At 44.7% G+C, this 19,341-nt stretch overlaps 1 long non-coding RNA gene across 1 annotated transcript; it reads right to left on the reverse strand.

Moving 5' to 3' along the window:
• Nucleotides 1–482: 482 nt before the first annotated feature.
• Nucleotides 483–15,148, reverse strand: LOC132654715 (uncharacterized). The gene is made up of 4 exons (XR_009592402.1): nucleotides 13,033–15,148; nucleotides 9,718–9,808; nucleotides 7,089–7,143; nucleotides 483–3,181 (listed from the first exon to the last, which is right to left on the reverse strand). It is a non-coding gene; the product is annotated as an uncharacterized LOC132654715 (long non-coding RNA).
• Nucleotides 15,149–19,341: the final 4,193 nt, after the last annotated feature.

Below are 19,341 nucleotides of genomic sequence, written 5' to 3' on the forward strand. Positions count from 1 at the left end.
CAAATTATACTTCGACCTGTGGAGCGTCAGATGGAGCCAGATGAGTGCTGAGGAGGGAAGCTGTGTGCTGTACACTCAACAGAAGCATCAAGGATCATCCTGAGAGAGTGGGCAAGGATTCAAGTGTTGAGGTAGTAAGGCTGAGATGATCCCAATGAGCAAATGACAGGTTCAATGGACAGGAGCAAACATGAGAACAGTAAAGACTTTTCATAGGTTCCCTCAATTAGGCAAAACCCTATGTATGCTACTTTTGCCTATTAAAGGGCAGGTATATAGTCATTTCTGATGTGTTCACGTGTGTGTGTGTGTGTGTGTGTGTGTGTGTGTGTGTGTGTGTGTGTAAATGAGAGAAAGAAAGAGTCTGTTTGTGAGCAAGAGCACTATAGATACACACAATCATAAAAAAACTGAATAAACAAAAGAACATGAAGAAATACTCAATTCTTCAGCAGAGGTTTCAAAGAATGTTGAATGTTTATTTGTATGTTTATTCATAGCTTTGTTACATTTTCCAGTTTTATTCCTAGAATGAGTTTATATGCATCAATTTTATCATTAGAAGAATAATTGCAGCAATGACGACGTGTCTATACCGAGAGTTTGCTGCTTGCCAAACTTCCGCTGGGTCAGTCCTGCTTCACGCTAATCCTCTGCTCTCCCAGGCTCTCTTCTCTACATATTTTTGTTGATGCTAGAAAATAATCAGTTAATCCAACACTTTCTATTTTTATTGTGCTTTAGAGGAAGAGGGAAGGGAGGAGAAAGGGAAGGAGAGAGAAGGGAGGAAGGGAAAAAAGAGGGAGAGGGGAGTGACAACACAGGTCTTTTAGTCTTTGAATTCAGCGGTAGAATTTGAAAAGAAACTACTTGAAGAGGCAGCGCCAGCATTCTCTTTGGGAAACCTTCTTAAAGGAAACCTCTAAAGGCAGCAGGTTTAGCAGGAGACCACGTGACAACAAATATTACACAAGCAATACGGATTTCCGAAATGCAGATCGTTTCAAATGAGTTTATATGAAATGTAAAGATGGAAATGGCCCTCCAAATCCCCATATCCTCAGTAAAACTTACTAAAACTCATGCATAAATGTGAACACATAGAGAGATGCTTGGAGAAGAAAAAATACTTTTATGGAGGTCAAAATGGCTGAGCCTTTTTTTAAGTTGACACAGGGTAGGAATCCCAAGGATGAGGGCATTCTTATACAGGAGTTATCTGCTGTATAAATCTTGTAGAGGTGGGATGAAAGTACCTAAAGGTGAGACCATTCTTCCAGGGATTTATCTAACAGAAGCAGGAGGGCTAGTCCAGGAGTGACAACCTTATAACACAGTAATGATTTATACCCAGACCCCAGGTTTGCTCTCTGACTTCTATCTATGTAACATTGGGAAGGCTATTTATCTTTGTGAATCCGTGGTTTTCTCATCAACAAGGTGCTGAGCTAGTACATAGTACGAAGATATACTCTATAGGACCATAGAAGCCATAAAAGTGCTCATGAAGCTAACGCCTGCAGCAGAGGGCCCAGAACGTTAGTGTCCAATAAATGGAGCCTTTTACATGCTGCATGCAGTTAAAATGTATACTGACGCCGAGGGCACAAGTGAACAGCTGGCCACCAGCAAACCTGCTCGGCCTCTGACTGTCAGGTGCACTGTCTGCAGATGAAAAACATCTGGTGCACTTCATATAAGCCACTGGGGCTTCAGCAAATAAAATAAATACAGGCCTGAAGGAAATTTAGAAGAAATATGCATTCAGAAGGTCGCGTTACTTCATGAATGTGCACACTGAATATTAAAAGGGAAAGTGAACCGTTCCCGCCACTGTCTGAATCTACCGTGATTCGTTGCAGTCTGGAATTTACACAATACCATTTTTGCAAGGATTAAAGTTTCTCATTCCAAGCTCAACACACATGTTGCAGCTTTGCTTTCTATCTCCCACTAGGATTTGTATAGGAGAGCCTGAAATAAGATTAGACAAACATATAACAAAGCCATATCTCAATTTCAGCTCAAGGAAGAACGAAAGCCTGCCTCAGTCAATCCACCCCTCTGCTTCCAGCTGGGACATAAATGTCAGTTGTTCTCCTTCAGCAGAGACAGAGGGTCTGTCTTCTGTCTCTATGGGGAGCCGAGTGAGATGAGAAACGGACCCAGAGAACAGAGCCAATTGTTTAAAAAAACTGCAAGGCTGGATGTACTTGGAGTTCTCAAAAAGAAGTAATTGCTGAACACCAGATTTTTAGCTATCAAAGGGCCACTGTGAAAGAGCTGAACTTCATCCCACAAGAGGGCTTTTGATAACATGTGATGTGAAGAGAAATGTTTTTTACATTTTTTTTCTTCACCTAGTCTGGAGAAAATAGCATGAGTGGGTAAAAAGCAAATTGGGAAATGGAAGGAAAAGGTTAATGTCTCGGCTTTGGAGAACATTGAAATGCATGATGAACAGAATTGTCAGATCTCTGTACAGTCAGCTTGATGAGAACAGAACATAAAGGATAAGAATGGAAAATGGATATGTAGATTTGTCACCACAAAGTCATTTCTTAATAAAAGAAAATTTACTATGTTTCCAATGCAAAAGAACTTCAAATGAGGGAGGGGAAAGAAAGGAGGAGGAAGAAAGGAGGAGGGAAAGGAGGAGGAGGAAGAGAGGGTGGGTAAGATTTCATGGCTGCCTGAATTCCAAGTAGCTGAATTGAATTTTTATTCTTTGAAAAAAAAATGAGTGTCTATGGGAGAACACAAAAAGGGTTTTCTATTACATCAGCCAACCCAGTCTTTAGCAATTTCTTTCAAAACATATATGAACTAACCATTAACAGCAGCGTGGTGCCTATTCCTCTGCTGGCTTGTTTCACCCCGTGCCCCAGACCTGTGCAGTCTGGGTGCCACTTCAGAGAAACAATGTTCCACAGCTGAGGGAAAGCCACACTGCCTGGGATGCCTCGAGTACAGAGTTGGAGAAGATAGGAAGACTGCTCACCCCACAGCATCCCAACATGCACACTCTTGCCCCTGCTCGAGAAGACTCCTGTCTGTCTCCAGCCACCCCTGAGGCATGGCGCCGTGCTGAGAAGGTCACTCACAGGGCAGAAGAGACAGTTCTCAGAATATTCAGTAATACTCCCTCACTGGGTCCAGCAAAATCCTTGGAACAAGTAACCTAAAGGAACAAAAGTCATGCTGAAAGTGATTTTTTTTTAAACAGTGGATTTTGTGTATGTCGAACAGAGGATTATTTGATTGTGTTTAGTTTTTAGAATGCTTGTGGGCAGAATGGTCCCATGAGCCGCTTCTGTGGGTGTCCCCGGCCAGTTCAGCCAGTAGGGAATCTGCACCAGAACCTTGCTTTGCCAAAAAGACTTCAGATCTCTAGCTTAATCCTTTCTGACCCTGCAGAGGGGACTGTATTCCTCAGCTGACCCTCAAACAGGGCATCACCTGCCCAAAGTTCACGCATCAACACCTCGCTGCTTAAAGGAAGGACTCCAGTCTGGGCACACAGGGCTAGAGTCATGGTGAAGTCTAAAAATGGCTCCCTAGGCAAGATGGTTCAGTAGGTTAAAGTGTTTGCCCTTCAAGCCTGACAATGTGAATTCAATCCCTGGATTCCACAGTGGAGAAAGAGAAGTGGCTCTCAGAAGTTGTCCTCTGACCTTCACAGGTTTACATTGGCATATGCACACCCATGCATGCATGCATACACACATGGGTACACTCACACACAGTACATACACACAATAATTTTTTTTTAATTGAAAGGCTATGTGAGTGACAGGCTGGGAACAAAAGCCTACTTGGGCTGAGATCCTGCAGGGGTAGGTAGCCAGACACAGTTAGGACTGGCAGACACTAAAGAGGCTCAAGGCTCATATTTCTCATTTCCTAGTTGTTTTGCTCAAGGGAAACCAGCTGAGATCAGACAATGAGAGACCAGACAATGAGGAAGTTCACGTACCTGTCATGGTACTCAAGTTACAAGGAAAACAAAACAAAGTTAGGCAAACACCCCTCAGAATACATCAGAGTTACACTATAGCCAGCCTCATATAAACAGCCCGAGAGAGGTGGAAATATTTATCAGCCCAATCCTGGAGTTCTTGCTATCTGGGCAGACATTGTCCATTCCTGAAAAAGTGATAAAAAATAGAAAACTTCTTCTAAGGTAGAAAAAGTACCAAAGATATAGCATAGTGCAATCTACTTCAGCAGCTTTGCAAAATCCCCTAAATTCTCTGGATCGTGAGCAAAAGGCATTTAATCCAGTGGCCTCGACCTCACTTCTATCCCATTGTGACATGAGGAAGTAGAAGCCCTGATAGGTACAATAATGTGCCATCACCTCAGATTGCCAAGGTTAGCCCCATTGCCCCCACCCCGTTCCTAAATCCACCTTCTTTTCTTTCTACAGCTTTGCAAATCCTTAGAGGAAATTTCTACTCTTCTTGCTGATACCTCCCATCCAACAAACACAACATTCCACATCTTCTGCCGCCATTCAAGCATAAAGGAGCCAGAGACCAACATGTTGAGAAACCTGGACAGCTAAACAAAAACACATTTGTGCTTGCACGCAGGTTCTGATGACAGCTGCCTGGACCCTCCCATGGATATCCTCAGTCAGCTCTAGATATGCCCATGACCCCGGGGTGATTTCAACCATCAGCCGGCCACATGCCGGTACACGCTCCTCTACCACGGCCTGGGACTCTCTCTGAAGTGGTTTCACCTTATTCTCATTAGTGTTTCACAGAGAACTCTGTCCTCTCCTGCCCCCCCTCCCCAATTCAGAACACAACTTGCTGTTCTTTCCAAATCAGTGGCAAGCCTTCCAAGTTGTCATGGGGCCAAGTCCCATCACTGGCCACACACCGCTACCCCCCTGTTGCTAACTAGTATGTTCTCTTGAAATCCAGGCCCAAAGGGTCAACATCTATGTTGCAAAGGGCCCCTGGAAGCATTTGGATGTGCACCTGTAGACTGTCAGAGCATGGGGTATGTGTTTATCAGTTTGCTAGGAGTACTAATCAAATATTGCAATGTACCACTATTTTTTTTTTTTTTTGGATCCCTTCTCTTCACTTTGTCCTCAGAGAGGCAAAGATTCTAGGAAAAAGTAGAACACCCGTTACATAAGTCTTTTTTAAACCCAAGTACATAGGATGCTAATCGTTCCAAGACTAATCATTATCTAGCATGCTTTGGTGATTGTTCAGCTCCAGTGGCAACATAGAACAAGAGACCGATCCTTGGGTGCAAGCTGGGCATGTTCCACAAGAGAAGACCATGTCAGACAACTTCAAAACACAGCCATGACTGCCAGGCCCATTTCCACTTAACCTGAACTCTCATGGTCCCTCAGCCCCAGAAGGGTTGTACACAGTATCTTCTGGGGATCAGCTCTGGGCACCCTAGAGGAGGCACATGCTAAGTTCCAGAGTCTGATTTGGCTTCCAAGCCCCAACTGAATCCAGAAAGCTAAAAGAAAGTTGTTCCTCCTCACCACATCAGAACAGCTCCCCTCCCAGAATCCTCTAATGTCACACAAAGGTCTCTTATACTTACACTCATGTTGTCACTGGACCATATCCAGACAAGGAGCAGAACTGGTACAGCAGGAGCTCATCCAGAAATGGAAGGGACTGCCTGGGAGCTTCCTCTTCATGGTTTCTTCGAATGTTTCCCAGAAGCACTGACCCTGTCCCTGTCCCAGGTGTGCATGCATGCATAGTTATGTTCACACATGGTGTGTGTTTGTGTGTGTGTGTGTGTGTGTGTGTGTGTGTGTGTGTGTGTGTGTGTACGTGTGTGTGTTATAAGATCAGCACCTGGTGTGCCAATGCACACATGCCCATTGCATGTATTAGCCAAACCAAGGCATCAGCTGTCTTCCACTACTGTTATCTACCTTATTGCCTGAGACAGGGTCTTGTGTGAACCAGAAGCTCCCCAGTCTACACTAAGATGGCTGGCCAGAGAACTCTCACGATCTGTCTGTCTCCACCCCAATGCTAGGGCAACAGGTGTGCACCACGTCCACAGGCTCCTGGCCTAGCCTCTGACAGTCCCTTTCAAGCGGCTATAGCCACTCCAGTGGAAGCTTAAAAACCTGCTAACTCATCAGTTGTGTGGCCTTGTTTAGAACCAGGCCCACCCCTTTCTCCTCCTCCACCTTGCCTGGTGACTTTCCTAGATTTGGGTGTGATCACCTGTCTCTGCCCTTTCTCCTTCCACACTGTTTATATGTTTATCTCAAAACCTTCCCTTTTAATTTTAAGAGTTTTTTTTTTCACAATCTCATTGGGCATTCCCAAAAGAATGGGAAACAATTAAAAAAATGTTACACTCATATTCCAGAAACATTTGTCATAGTAACCAAAAGGTAGGAGCAACTCAGTGTTCAAGAAATGGATGAATGAATACACAATGTGTTGTGTGTATATACAGTAAAGTTCCATTCACCCTTAAAACAGTATTCAATTCAAAATACAGATGCTATAAGATGTTTACAACCATAGGATGGACTGTGTTTTCCAAGTAAAGTAAGCTAATCACAAAAGGACAAATACTGAATGACTTCACTTACCTGGAAAGGACAGGAGCTCCACAAGGAGAGCAACAGTACCAAAATATCTGGGGACAGGGGTCTTTTCTGAGACTGATACTCCAACCAAAGACCATGCATGGAGATAACCTAGAACCCTTGCTCAGATGTAGCCCATGGCAGCTCAGTCTCCAAGTGGGTTTCCTAATAAGGGGAACAGGGACTGTCTCTGACATGAACTCAGTGGCTGGCTCTTTGACCACTTCCTCCTGAGGGGGGAACAGCCTTGCCAGGCCATAGAGGAGAACAATGCAGCCAGTCCTGATGAGACCTGATAGCTAGGGTCAGATAGAAGGGGAGAAGGACCTCCCCTATCAGTGGACTTGGAGAGGGGCATGGGAGGAGATGAGGGAGGGGAGGAGGACTGAGAGGGAATGAGGGAGAGGGCTACAGCTAGGATACAAAGCAAATAAACTAAATAATATAAAAATTAAAAATAATAATTAAAAAAAAAGACTTCACTTACCTGAAATCCCTGAAAGAGTCAAAATCTGCCAAACAGAAAGTAGAGTGGTGGTTTCCTGGAAAGAGGAAATGGGAGGGGACTTATTGGTTAATAGGTATATAGCCCGAGTTAGGAAGATAGAAAGATCCAGAGACGGGCGGTTGGATGGTGGTGATGGTTATACAGCAATGTATACGTACTTTACCTCTTTGAACTGATTAGTTCTATGTTAAGTATGTTACCACAACTTAAAAACATTTAATATTTAATTTTTGCCAAAAAAGAAAAAAAAAAAACCTCCTGATTGAAGCCCATGTACTAGATGCAATATTATTGAAACCAGAGACTGATTCTCACTTCACAGATTGGCTCCTCACTTCCTGATTCCCCTGTTGTGCCTAAAGTGCTCTCAAATTTCGAGTGGTTTCTAGAGGCCTGTGAGGCAATGGTGTGACTCGGAGACACAGCACGTCCCTGGAGGCCCCGCAAGATGTGATCTTTCCCCACTTGTTTCTGCTGGGATGATAAGTATTCACAGAATGACACTCTGAGAAAGATTACATAAAAGCAATTTTCCACAGTGCTATTTCTAGACCTCGTATGAGTCATGCGTTACCTTCTGAAGGGCTTGCATTGCTAATGAAGGCTTTCAATGCACAATACAGCAAGAACTCTGCAAAATTGTACTGGCATGGGGAATAAAGAAATTGCTGTTTCATGCTTAAGTTCATCCAAAAGGGTTAGAGACAAAGATGGAAGAACCAGCCACTCATGCCATGTACTACCTCCTCCCTGTCACACACAATGCTTCTAACAGTTTATTGTGCCAGCTATAGAAAGTACAATTATATATTTCCTTTTTCAGTGATATATTTCTTAAGGCATGTCAGCTCCTGTTGTGTTTACAATGGAATTCTTATGTAGGAACAAAGATATTTAGGAAGGCTATCATTATAGTACCTATAAGTACACTGGCCTAGTGTGAAAAGATCCCAAAGGATCAATTCCACAGTTGCTCCAAATAGTCGTGGGCCCTGGTTCAAGTCTCCTCTTTGGTAGCTGTTCACAGGGCAGCCAACTACCCAAGGACTTATGCAAATTAGCATACGTTGACCTTTCTAGAGGCCTCCCACACAGAGTCAAATAAGCATGCAAATGAGATGACTCTGGAAAAAAAAATGATGAATTATTACCCAAACATGAAGAATTCCAAATAGCTCCCTGATTAAAAAAGAAAAGAGGGAACAGCAACACTCAAAGATTCAACAGTCCGCCTAGGGTGGCCTAGGGCTGTTTCCTGCTCATGTCCTGTGGGCATCATGTCACTCCTTTCTCACTCTTCCCTCTAACAGCCTCATCACAGACAGAACACCGCTCCGGGATCAGATCAGCTACTCGTACAAGTTTTCCTCCTTATCTTACTTTCTCTGAACAGGAGACAACAGTAGACATTCAGTCAGGTCCCAGAGAAGTTCACTCAAACAACCAAGACCACATGCTTTATTAGTGGCACAGTAAATGACAAATCTTTCCTTTTTTGTCTCTCTCATTACCCAATCCATTATCTTTAGCTCAGTGGTATGAGCAGCATGTAGAAATCAGACAGTATTTGCTATAATAAATGAATTGTTTTTATCTTATATGGAACCAACTGCCATATTTTTGGTTTAAAATGTGGCCCACGTTGTATAAACGTCAACCACTGTAGGGATTAATGAGGTCAGCAAACAAGAAGAACAGGACCCTGGACTTTAAAGGTACCTTTCTCTTTCTAGTACTGAAAGTTGTCCTCCTGACCATCTATTTGTCTTATATAGTCGTTCTTTGTGTAACCTGATATGACAGGCCTGACTGACTAGCTTCTGGTCATACGTGGGAAACTGTATATGTGCCTGATTGCATGCATGTCACGTGTGTTCACACCTGCGGACTGGGGAAGCGGTAGCAGAGGCAAAAACAAGACATCACAGAGGCCAAAAGCAGCTGTTGCTGCAGCTCCACATCACTCTTTTGGGGAGCACTGAGCTACAGCAGAAGATAGAAATCGGGTAAAAACGAACTCTCAGTCACTGTCAGCAACTCCACAAACCCCCCAGGACGCCCTCCCTCTAGTTGTCTCCACCCACCTTGGCATAGGTGGAGCATAGGAAATCAGCTTACCATTGGGTGAAAGAGAAACAGGTGTCAACCATTAACAGAGGAAAAGATGCAGGCTAGACTGTGGTTGGGGCCGTGGCCTTGGGCCCTTCTTAGCATCTGTGCCATACAGTAGAAGGCTAAGGCTATGCGTACTTGCTTACCAAAGTGTTGCCCATGACCAAGAATACTATTGAGCATTTTCAGGGGTTGAGGTGAAATTTCTATGAAGACTGACATGGAAGCATTTGACCTAATCATGCAATAAGTTGCACTCCAAGATCCTGTCCAAACCTCTGTGCATCAAACAAAGCAGACATGTTACATTATTTTGTTTTTTAGTGTTTTGGTTTTTGTTTTTGCCTTCACTCACCACAGGAAAACCTGAGGTGCAGCCTGGCTGCTGATTCAGCCGTGGTCTCTGCCGAAGGCTGGTAGTGCGTTATACAGCCTTAGCAAGGGCAGACTCAGTACAGGCAGGGACAGAACGGGATCACTTGTGACTTGCTCTCACCTTTTCTTATTCCTGCCTAACGGTCTTTTATTTGAAGTCATGGGGACTGAAATCCTCAGAACAGCAGTAACACAATTAAAGTTGTTCAGCCCTAGGGAAAAACAAATCAATCAATCAATCTCAGGTTGTGGTTAAAAGTCCTAGAAGGGTCTAATTCAAAGAGCTTTTTATATTTTCAAGTATAGAGCCAGGCCTGACACAGATGTTCAAAGGGATTTCTTTTGTTGAAAGGGTCACAAAAGCATAATGTCACCGATGACACCAAACAATAGCAGAGGAAGATCTCTGTTCAAAAGAGAGAAATGGACAAGATGAAGCTTTTACCTGGCTGCTCAACCCAATGCACAGTGTCCTTTGGCAGGTTCCCCCACAATGACTTGTCACATACTCAGGTTTCTCTCTCCCTGAAACCACCACAAACCTCAAAACCAATTTGACTTCCAGAAGAAGCTTGGGCGAAACAGAATGTCTCAAAAACCAAAATGCATAGGGGAAAAGAAGTGAGACTGTTTCTTCGAGGAGTTTGTTGTTGTTGCTTTTTCCTCTCCTGGGCTATAGGGAAGCAAGAACAGTCCTGGAGAGGATGAGAAAACTAAGCTGGAGGGGAAATCTCAGTGCATTAAAGGAAGGACACTGCTCTCTTCTGTCTTCCTTCACCAAGGAAAATCAGAGGGGGGGGGGTGTCTGGCTGCTGCTGCTGCCCTGGTCTTTGCAAAAGTGTGGTTGCTGTCCAAAACCTGTCCTTCAGGCTGGAAGGAAGCTTGAAGGCACTTTCCTTCCAAATTCCGGATGGCACACACAGGTACTCTACAGCTAAGACAAGCATACCACAGCTAAATGTAGCCTGCTGCTTCTTCAGCCTAGCCTATAAGCTGAGACTGTGTGTGTGCGTGTGCGTGTGCGTGTGCGTGTGTGTTTTAAATGACAGGAATAGTGAAATAAGAATATGTTATTACACTTAGAAACTACATGAAATTCAAATAGTTTTGTGTTCATAAAAAAAAAAAGTAGATGAGAACATAGTCTGACATGTCTGTGGTTGACTGAGTGCTAGGTGGGAAGAATTGAATATTTGAGAGGCCTCAGGGAGTCGAGGACCTTTATGGAAAAGATGTTACAGGAGCACAGGATAAAAGATTTAAGAACAGACTGTGACAGGCCTGGTAGCACAGACCTCTCATCCCAAGTACCAGGAGTAACGGCAAGCAGGGTAGAAAGATCCCAAGTTCAAAGCCAGCCTGATGAACTAAATGAGGCCGTGTCTCAAATTTTTAAAAAATAATAAAGAAGGCCAAGGATAGTACTTGCAAATACAGTGCTTGTCTGGCAGGAGCAGGCCCTGGATTGGATCCCATGTACAACATAAAGAAAAAATACAAGTACAAGGGACATACATGAAGCCTTTTCCCAGGACTACATCTGTTTTTCAAGAAGAGAGTCCACAGGGAAGGCAAAGCACTCTCTGGCCCTGTTACTCTCTGATGCCCAGACCTGAGATAAGTAGTCTTGTCATGTAATTCTGACCCTTTCTAATTCCCAAGGTCGTGCGGCCATTAAACTCACTGATCTGTGCACTTGCCGGCGCTGTGCTCCTGTTGCTCGGGTCACCCTATTATCTCATGGTAAATAACCAACTGTCATCACACAAATGTGTAATTACATCAGCTAAAGAGTAAGGAGGGGAAAGGAGAAAAATGGGCTGCTCTTGTGGCTCTGGGCTGAGTAATCTGTCAGACATCCTCTACGCCTCCCAGAGCAGACCTTTAGACTCCTCTTGTTGGCAAGATCTTTCCTGGATTAAAATTATTTCTATTAGAAGTCAGAATGCTGTTGGTTTGGATCAAGTGCCCAGAAAGTCTAGGTGCTGGGGGTATTGGTATTTATCTATTGATGTGCTATGCAGCGTTTATACCCTAGTGCTCAGGGCCTTGGGGAATTTAGAGAATAATTTTGGAAGAGGGAAGACAATGCAGGCTTGTTGGCCAACACTAAGTTTGATTCATCCCTTTGTTGACGTGCATCTGAAAGACCACATATCTGTGGGCCAAAAAGCCAGCACAATTGGCATTGTTCACAGCCCCTTTGTTGTGGCTGTCGCCTGTGCGTGGGTGGGGGAGGTTCCATATTAAAGTCATTCTTCGCAGTGCCTGTGGTTGGCTCTCTGGTGTCATATCTACAGAGCCGATGTTTCTGGACCTGTCAGCCCAGACGGGGATGATTTGGGAATGAAAGGAGCAAACACAGCAGCGGATGCCAGCACAGCTTGGTCTAACACAAGTTCTCTGCTTTTTTGCCTCCACACCAGGGCAGAGATGGTTAAAGCGTTGTCTGACTGTGACTTTGCATACTCCTTTTGATAGCTATTCAAGAAATCATCTAGTGAGATATTTTCTTCTATATTGAAAATTCCCTGGATCCTACCACTCTCACCTAGCTTTAGAACAAAGCTGAGGGGAGCACAGATGTGCATGGTAGGAGAGGTCTTTGGACCATCTGGTCTTCAAAAGCAGCCCATTCAGGATCCTAAAGAAAAAATAAGGACCCCACATGGTAGTAGACTATAAAGAAAGAAAGGTAGGCAGGAATCAAAGAAATTCAGTTCATTTCTGCCTTCTCACTGATTTAAAAATCAACCAATCTAATAATCCCCAAATCAACATGCAAACACAGGACTACATCATCTTAACAGCTGTAGAGACAGAACTGATAAAACTCCACATCTATTTATCTTAACCTCTGGGTAAACTTGGAAAGAACCTTACAGTGCAAGCTATCTGTAGAAATCTACAGCTGGGATCATACTCAATATTGAAAGAATAAACCTTTCTTTCCAAAGCTGAGCACAGGGAAAGGCTGTCCCTGTCACCACCTCCATCCCATAACTTACTGGATGATTCATCCAGTGTGGTAAGGTGGTAAAAGAAATATAAGAATAAAAAAATAAAATAGAAGGCAACCATAACAGAAAGCTAGAAATAAGTCTGCTTCTATTGCCAGAAAGTGTTTTTACCAACATAGACAATCTTTTCTAAAATTCTCAACAACAACAACAAAGCAAACTACTATGGCCTGCAACCAACAAGTGAATTTGGCAAGGTCTTACAATATTAATATTGTATTGTAATCTCCATATACAAACAATGAAAATGATTACAATTTATTCTTAAACGGCAATCTGTAGCATGTTCAAAAGTTGGAAGACTCAGTATTATCAGGATGTCTACTCTTTCCACATTAGCCCATAGTTTTATTACAAACCCAATAAAAATTCAAGATGCTGAATATTTCAACTGACAAATCAAGTTTGAAACTTACATGGAAAAGCAAAGACTCCTTCTGTTCCATTTTCCTGGAGTCCTTCCCTTGGCTGGCCTAAGCTGGTTCTTGTTCTGGATCCCTCCAAACCCCCAAACATCTCAGCCTCTGGACTCCACAGATGTGGGAGAAGCTGAGAAAAGGGTTCTAAGGGTCCGATCCAGTTGCAGGAGGTGTGAAAGATGCTGGTAGAACTAGTCCCAGAAACCCTGAAACAAGAGCAGCTTAGAGCAGTGAACGTGGAGAAAGATAAGGTTGTTGGCTTCCAGCATCAGGAAGCCAGGGGCATCCCTGAGCCAGCTTCAGGAACTCTGCAACCACTGGCTGTGGGTGGCTCTGAACACCCGGAAGCGGAGAGTACAGCTGTTGGTGCTGGGGCAGTTTCTGTCTGGCTGCCTCAGGATGTGCTGGACCACCTGCAGGACCAGAAGTTTAAGGATGGAAGGGAGGTGGTAGGCTGCTGGAGGACGTGCCTGGAGACACCATGTGAGGACATGAGCTGCAGTGCTAGCAAGAGTTGTCTCCCTGTAGACATCATCTCGGAGAAAGAGAATGACCTTTACCAGGTCCTCAGCCACAACCCCAGAACGGAGCTGCCCTTAGAACAGACTCCAGCACTGTGTGCATCCACTGAATGAATTACTCCCTATCTTAGCCAGTGCCTACTGGGCCTGCTGAGCCCAAAGAGTGGAGACTGGCCTCAAGTTCAAAGTGGCCAGTGAGCCCAGAGCCCTAGAGTATACTCCAGTTCCTGCAAGAAAGCCATCCCTCCCAGGGCCCATTAAGGCTGAAAGAGAATTTCAGAAACGAAGAGGTGACAGCTTTATTGAAGTCCTTGCCTTTGAGGAGATCTCAGAGAAGAAGGCTTGGTCTGCCAACACTCTTGGTTTTGGCAGTAGAGTGCCAAAGAGGAACATAAAATCGGAGAGCCTAAAGAGACTGCTTGGCTCATCATCATTTCATCAGAGCCCCACAAGGAAAGTCCTAGAGTTTCCGGGGAGCCTGTTCTTACCCAGACAGTAGGGCAGTGATGTTATGGAAACCAGAGTAGCCCCAAGGTCTGAGACAGAGGAACATATGTACAGTGTGGAATGAGCGATCTACAGCTGTCCACCCACACGCCCACCTGCTATGGTCTCACCCAGGCTCTCATTCCTTCCCGTGTCTGTGGTACGAAGAGACCCCAAGGCTCAGCTCCACCCTCAAGTTGCACACGCACACACACAAAAATGAGCAGCCACACACGCGTCACCTCTGCAGCCACCACTGCCACCAGAGCTCCTACGTGGCAAAGTCAACGCTGTCCTCTGAGCTCACCTTCCAATGCACTGAGTGTGCCTAGGGCTTCCAGTGTTGGTCCAGCCTCATGCAACACCTACTGGCACCTACATGCCCAGGAACAAAATCCAATGCCAGACCCAGAAGACAAGATGAAAGTGCCAAAGATGGCAGTTGCCGTCTGCTCCCACTGCAGGCAGTTCTTCCAGTGAGCGCCAGCTTAGAGCGTCACCTGAGCATCCATGCCACGGACAAGGACCACCAGTCCTCAGAAGATCCTGGCAGCACAGTTCTCTCCAGGAAAGCAAGCCTTATGCGTACGGTGACTATGGCAAGGCCTTCCAACGCAGCAAACACCTAGCAACCCACAGCTGAGTCCATATTGGCAAATGACCCCTTTCCTGCCAGGCCTGTGGAGGCTGCCTCATGCAAAGTTCCCAGCTAGTCAGCCCCAGGAGGTGCCCACAGGTGAGAAGGCCCATGCCTGTTCCCTGTGCAGCAAACTCTATAGGAGACATGGGGCTTTCCTCGCCATCTGCTGAAGTACCATGGCCTGTGCCCTTATCACTGTGCCCAGAGTAGCAGGGATTTCCACCAAATGCAAAACCAGGCACTTGTGTGACCATGTGGAGGGTGAGGGAGGTGGGCAAGCCCTGCAGACGCAGAGCAGGCAGGGAGGGCCGCAGCCGGAGTGCCCAGCCAGCAGTCCACCAACACACCCGCACACCGGTGACACCTGTGCTCACCGCTTCCACAGCAGCCAGCTCCAGTTCCTTCCTGCACCACTGCAGCTGCACTGGCAAGCATTCCCGCAACTGCCCAACCTGCAGCACCATCTGGTCATGTACGGTGTGACAAGGCAAGAGATGGAAGCCCCCACCCCCACCCCCACCCCCGTCCTCAGGAGTTTCCTGAATGTGGCAAGAGCAAATGACAGTTGCAACCTGCTGTGCCACCCGCTCTTGTACACGGGGGCCAGGCCTTACTCCTGTGTTCAGTGTGGCTGTGGCTTCAGCTGCGATTCGCATCTCCTATTCCACAAGCAAATCCATGCCCCAGAGATACTGTGCCAGCCTCATCCATGTTCCAACAACCTTGTCTCACACGCATCTCCCTGCATGAATGAGATTTCCTGGGAGGACGCCCTTTTACACACATCTCCCCCTGATTCTTCTAGGTTTGGCCTCCCCACATTTGACCTCTTTCCCTAACCTCGGGGATGTGTTTCAGATGTTTCTAGAAAACCCACCCTCAAGAAGAAGAAGGAGGAGGAGGAGGAGGAGGAGGAAAGGGGAAGGGGAAAGAGAAGGGGATGGAGAAGAAGAAAAGGAGGAGGAGAGGAGGGGGTGGAGGAGGAGAAGGAGAAAAAGAACCTGAAGTAGTCAAACAATTGGGGGGAAAATTTAAAGATAGAGGAACATGGCCAATATGAAGACCTTCTATAAAGCAACTACGGTCAAAACAATGTGCTTCTGACAAACAGATAAATATACACAAGAGAGACGAAGACAATCTAGAAACAGGAGTGTCTAGAAAGTCTTGACAAAGAACTGAAAATGCACGCCTACATAAAAACTGTATGGGAATGTTTGTAGCATAGTCAGGAATTAGAAACAACCTATGTGAACACACAAACTGGGAAATAAACTAGTACAAAGGGACAAACTATTGTACAGAAAGTGCACAGATGAGTCCCAAAAGCTTTCAGAGAAAGAGGCAAGCAAGTGCTCTCTGTGTGTGACCCCATTTTATGTCAGTACTCAAAGAATCAAAGCGTTTTCCTCTCTACAAAGTAAAATCCGGTCAGTGGGTTCGGACACTTGGTAGAGGGAAAAGATTAATTAGAAAGGGAATACAGGAACATTTAAGGTGACAGGAATGTGCTGGGATTCCATAACTATAAATGCTTCTCATGTTTACAGAACTGGATGCCAAAAATGAAAGAATTTAGCTGCCTGAGGATAATTATCCCATGCACATATATGCATATATGATAGAAAATAATGTGCAGGAAATATGACAACGAAAACAGAATAAAAAATATCAAGTCAGAGGAATTTGACACCTGATGTCTGTAATATATAATTTAGGATTATTTGACATCAATAAGATTTGCATAATTGTTTTTACATGTTGGTAAGAAAACCAATTATCCTTAGCACTGTTAACAAGGAAAGATGTAATATAGATGATAGTCAGAGTAATTCGAGAGACAAATTACTCCCCATAGGTAGTGGGCTTAACAGTGACTCTATGAAGATATGCTTGGGTCCTCACATTTGGAGGCTCTGAATATTAGTCTATACAGCAGAAGTATGGAAAGTACACTTCGGATAACAAAGGATAGGAACAGACCTAGCATCTGGAGAGATACTAGCATCCTTACTGTAAGAGAGGTAATTTGGGGACAGAGAAGAAAGCTGATTAAAATGATGTGGCCACAAGCCTAAGACTGCTGAGAGCCACGGGGATGGAAGCAGAAGCTGCTACCTACCCACCCAAGAGCCAGTCTGCCCCCCTCCTTAGTAAAAGACTGCCTCCAACCCCGCTCCAGAAACATAATTTAAACCCTTACAGAGAAGCCAAAGTTGTTGGCAAATGTTTCCCCGGACAACTTCTTTTAATGGCATGAGGATGTCCACTGCCATCTCCCATCTGTCAAGCAGGTACCTTCAAGACAGAAGATAGGGTTACAAGCAGCCACCACTCCGCAGTGAGGTAGAGAGCATCTCTGAGGTCCAAGCATCTCTTGGACCCAGAGAGCATAAGGATGGAGGACCAAAAAAAGATAAAAGCAACACAGAGTTGCGGGAACAGTCCTGGACTCCTTGCCTGTTTTGCATGCATAAAAACAAGCCTGGTTTTAAAGTTAACAACACTTTATATTACATTTTTGTAGGCCTGTAACCATAAGCAATTCCCAGCTCACTCTAAGATCTAATTAACTTTATTAAAATGATACTGAAACTAGAGAAAGTTAAGAATGAAAAAGTTGCTGATAGCATCAGTTTTCCTCCAGATTAGCTTTCCAGAGAACAAATTTGCTGATCTCATAGGGGATGTCATTCCTTTTAATTTGCTAATCTCCGTTTTCTTTTTTCAGTTAAACGGAAAACAGGCTCTCAGAGAATTCATAAGTCACATCTCTCTACACCGCCAGAGTCACAATTAGAGAAGACCTGCCTTTGATAGTTGTGCCAAGTCAGGGAAGGGTTACCTTAACAAATTGCCACTGTCCCCAGGCTCTTGCATTAACCCTTTACAGGCTCAATGAACATGGGCAGCTTTCTCCAATCACTGTTACAGATGTAACTAAATCTGTAAAACCAGAGAGGTTCAAGTCATAAAACCAAAAAAAAAAAAAAAAAAAAGCTGGGCAGTGGTACACCTTTGATCCCAGCATTGCAAGGCAGAGGCAGGCAGATCTCTGAATTTCAGGCCAGCCTGGAGTACTGAGTGAGTACCAGGGCAGCCAGGGGCTACATAGAGAAACCCTGTCTCACAAAACTGAAACAAGGTAAAAGAAAGAAAAAAAATATGCCCAGATGGATGAAGAGACAGAACCAGAAGATAGGAAGGACTGCTGGACAGAAGGGATCAGGGTGTGTAAATGATAGCTAGAAGAAAGGATGGATATCCTGGAAGAACCTAGCCTCTTAAATTATAAGACGAAGAGAGACTGACAACCAATGTGCATGGTGACTATGGGGCTGGAACTGCCTGGCCTTCTGCCTGCTCACAAAACCCTTTCACACCACTTTACAGTTGGTGCTGAGGGAGCCATTTGGCTTCTCTAAACTATAACTAAGACCACAGCACTTCCAGGGACAGGACTGAGTCTGAACAGTTCACAGATGTGAACTTGAGACCTAGTTTGAATCTTACGTGAGTTTCTTTCTTTCCCAAATTGCTTCTTAAAAGGAAGGCTCCAGGGGGCTAGAGAGATGGCTCAGCATTTAAGAGCATTTACTGCTCTTATAGAGGCCCTGGCTTGGGTTCCCAGCACCTACATCGTAATTCACAACTGTCTGTAATTCCAGCTCTACAGCTCCAAGAGATCTGATGGCTTCTTCTGGCCTGTGGACATCAGGCATAAACATGGTATACTTCGTACCTACAGGCGGATGAAATACTCATACACATTAAATAAAATAAATAGATCTTTTTTTAAAAAAAAAAAAAAAGAATAAGGCAAAGAGTGATAGGGAAAGACACCTGGCCTTGACTTAACGCTCAATTGTTCTGCAGCCTTCCAAACCAGTTGGCAACCAAAAGTATTCAAACATAGGCACCTATGGGTGATATTTCACATTGAGTCTACAACAGCACCCCAATCTGGACATGTGTATAGCTTTCAGTTACCTGCTTGATAATGTAGACATCTGAATTTGATGACTTGGACAGCAGTCAACAAGGGTCCAAGCCAACATCTTCTCTTCCCTCTACAGCTTCATTTGCTTCTTTGGTGCTCGAAGCCAGCCCCAGGTCACTGGAGGCTTAATTCCACTCACGAACGGACCATTGTCCCTCATTTGCATAAACCAATATGTGCTGTAGAAATGCAGAATTTGCATATGCACAGGCCTCCTTCCACCGCGAGAGGCTGGTTATATTTACTCAGGATTCTTTCCCTAAATGCAGCCAGCAGAACAGTAATTAATACTGCAAGAATTTGAGTCAGCTTACATTTGCACACATGATAAAAGATGCCGTTGCTTCAGTTATCAAATAAGTAGGAAATGAAAAAAAAAAAAAAAAACACTAAGAGGCCACCAAGGAACAGGCATGTTCATGGTGCAGATGAGAGAAGAGAATGCTGCAAAATCCTTGCTTGTAGGGAGCAAAGGGAACCCTGAATGTTTGAAGTCCCATGTGAACAGGTGTTGTCAACATGGCCGCAGCCTTGTCAACGACCCTAGCCTCAAGCCTATGGGGGAAATGGCTAAGCGTTCCCTCCGGTCCATATGCAGATATTGACAGTGTGTACAGAAAATGTCCACCTACCCCCTCCTGCCCTTATATTTGTATCCC

Source organism: Meriones unguiculatus, chromosome 6, assembly GCF_030254825.1.
Source record: "Meriones unguiculatus strain TT.TT164.6M chromosome 6, Bangor_MerUng_6.1, whole genome shotgun sequence".
Lineage (NCBI taxonomy): Eukaryota > Metazoa > Chordata > Mammalia > Rodentia > Muridae > Meriones > Meriones unguiculatus.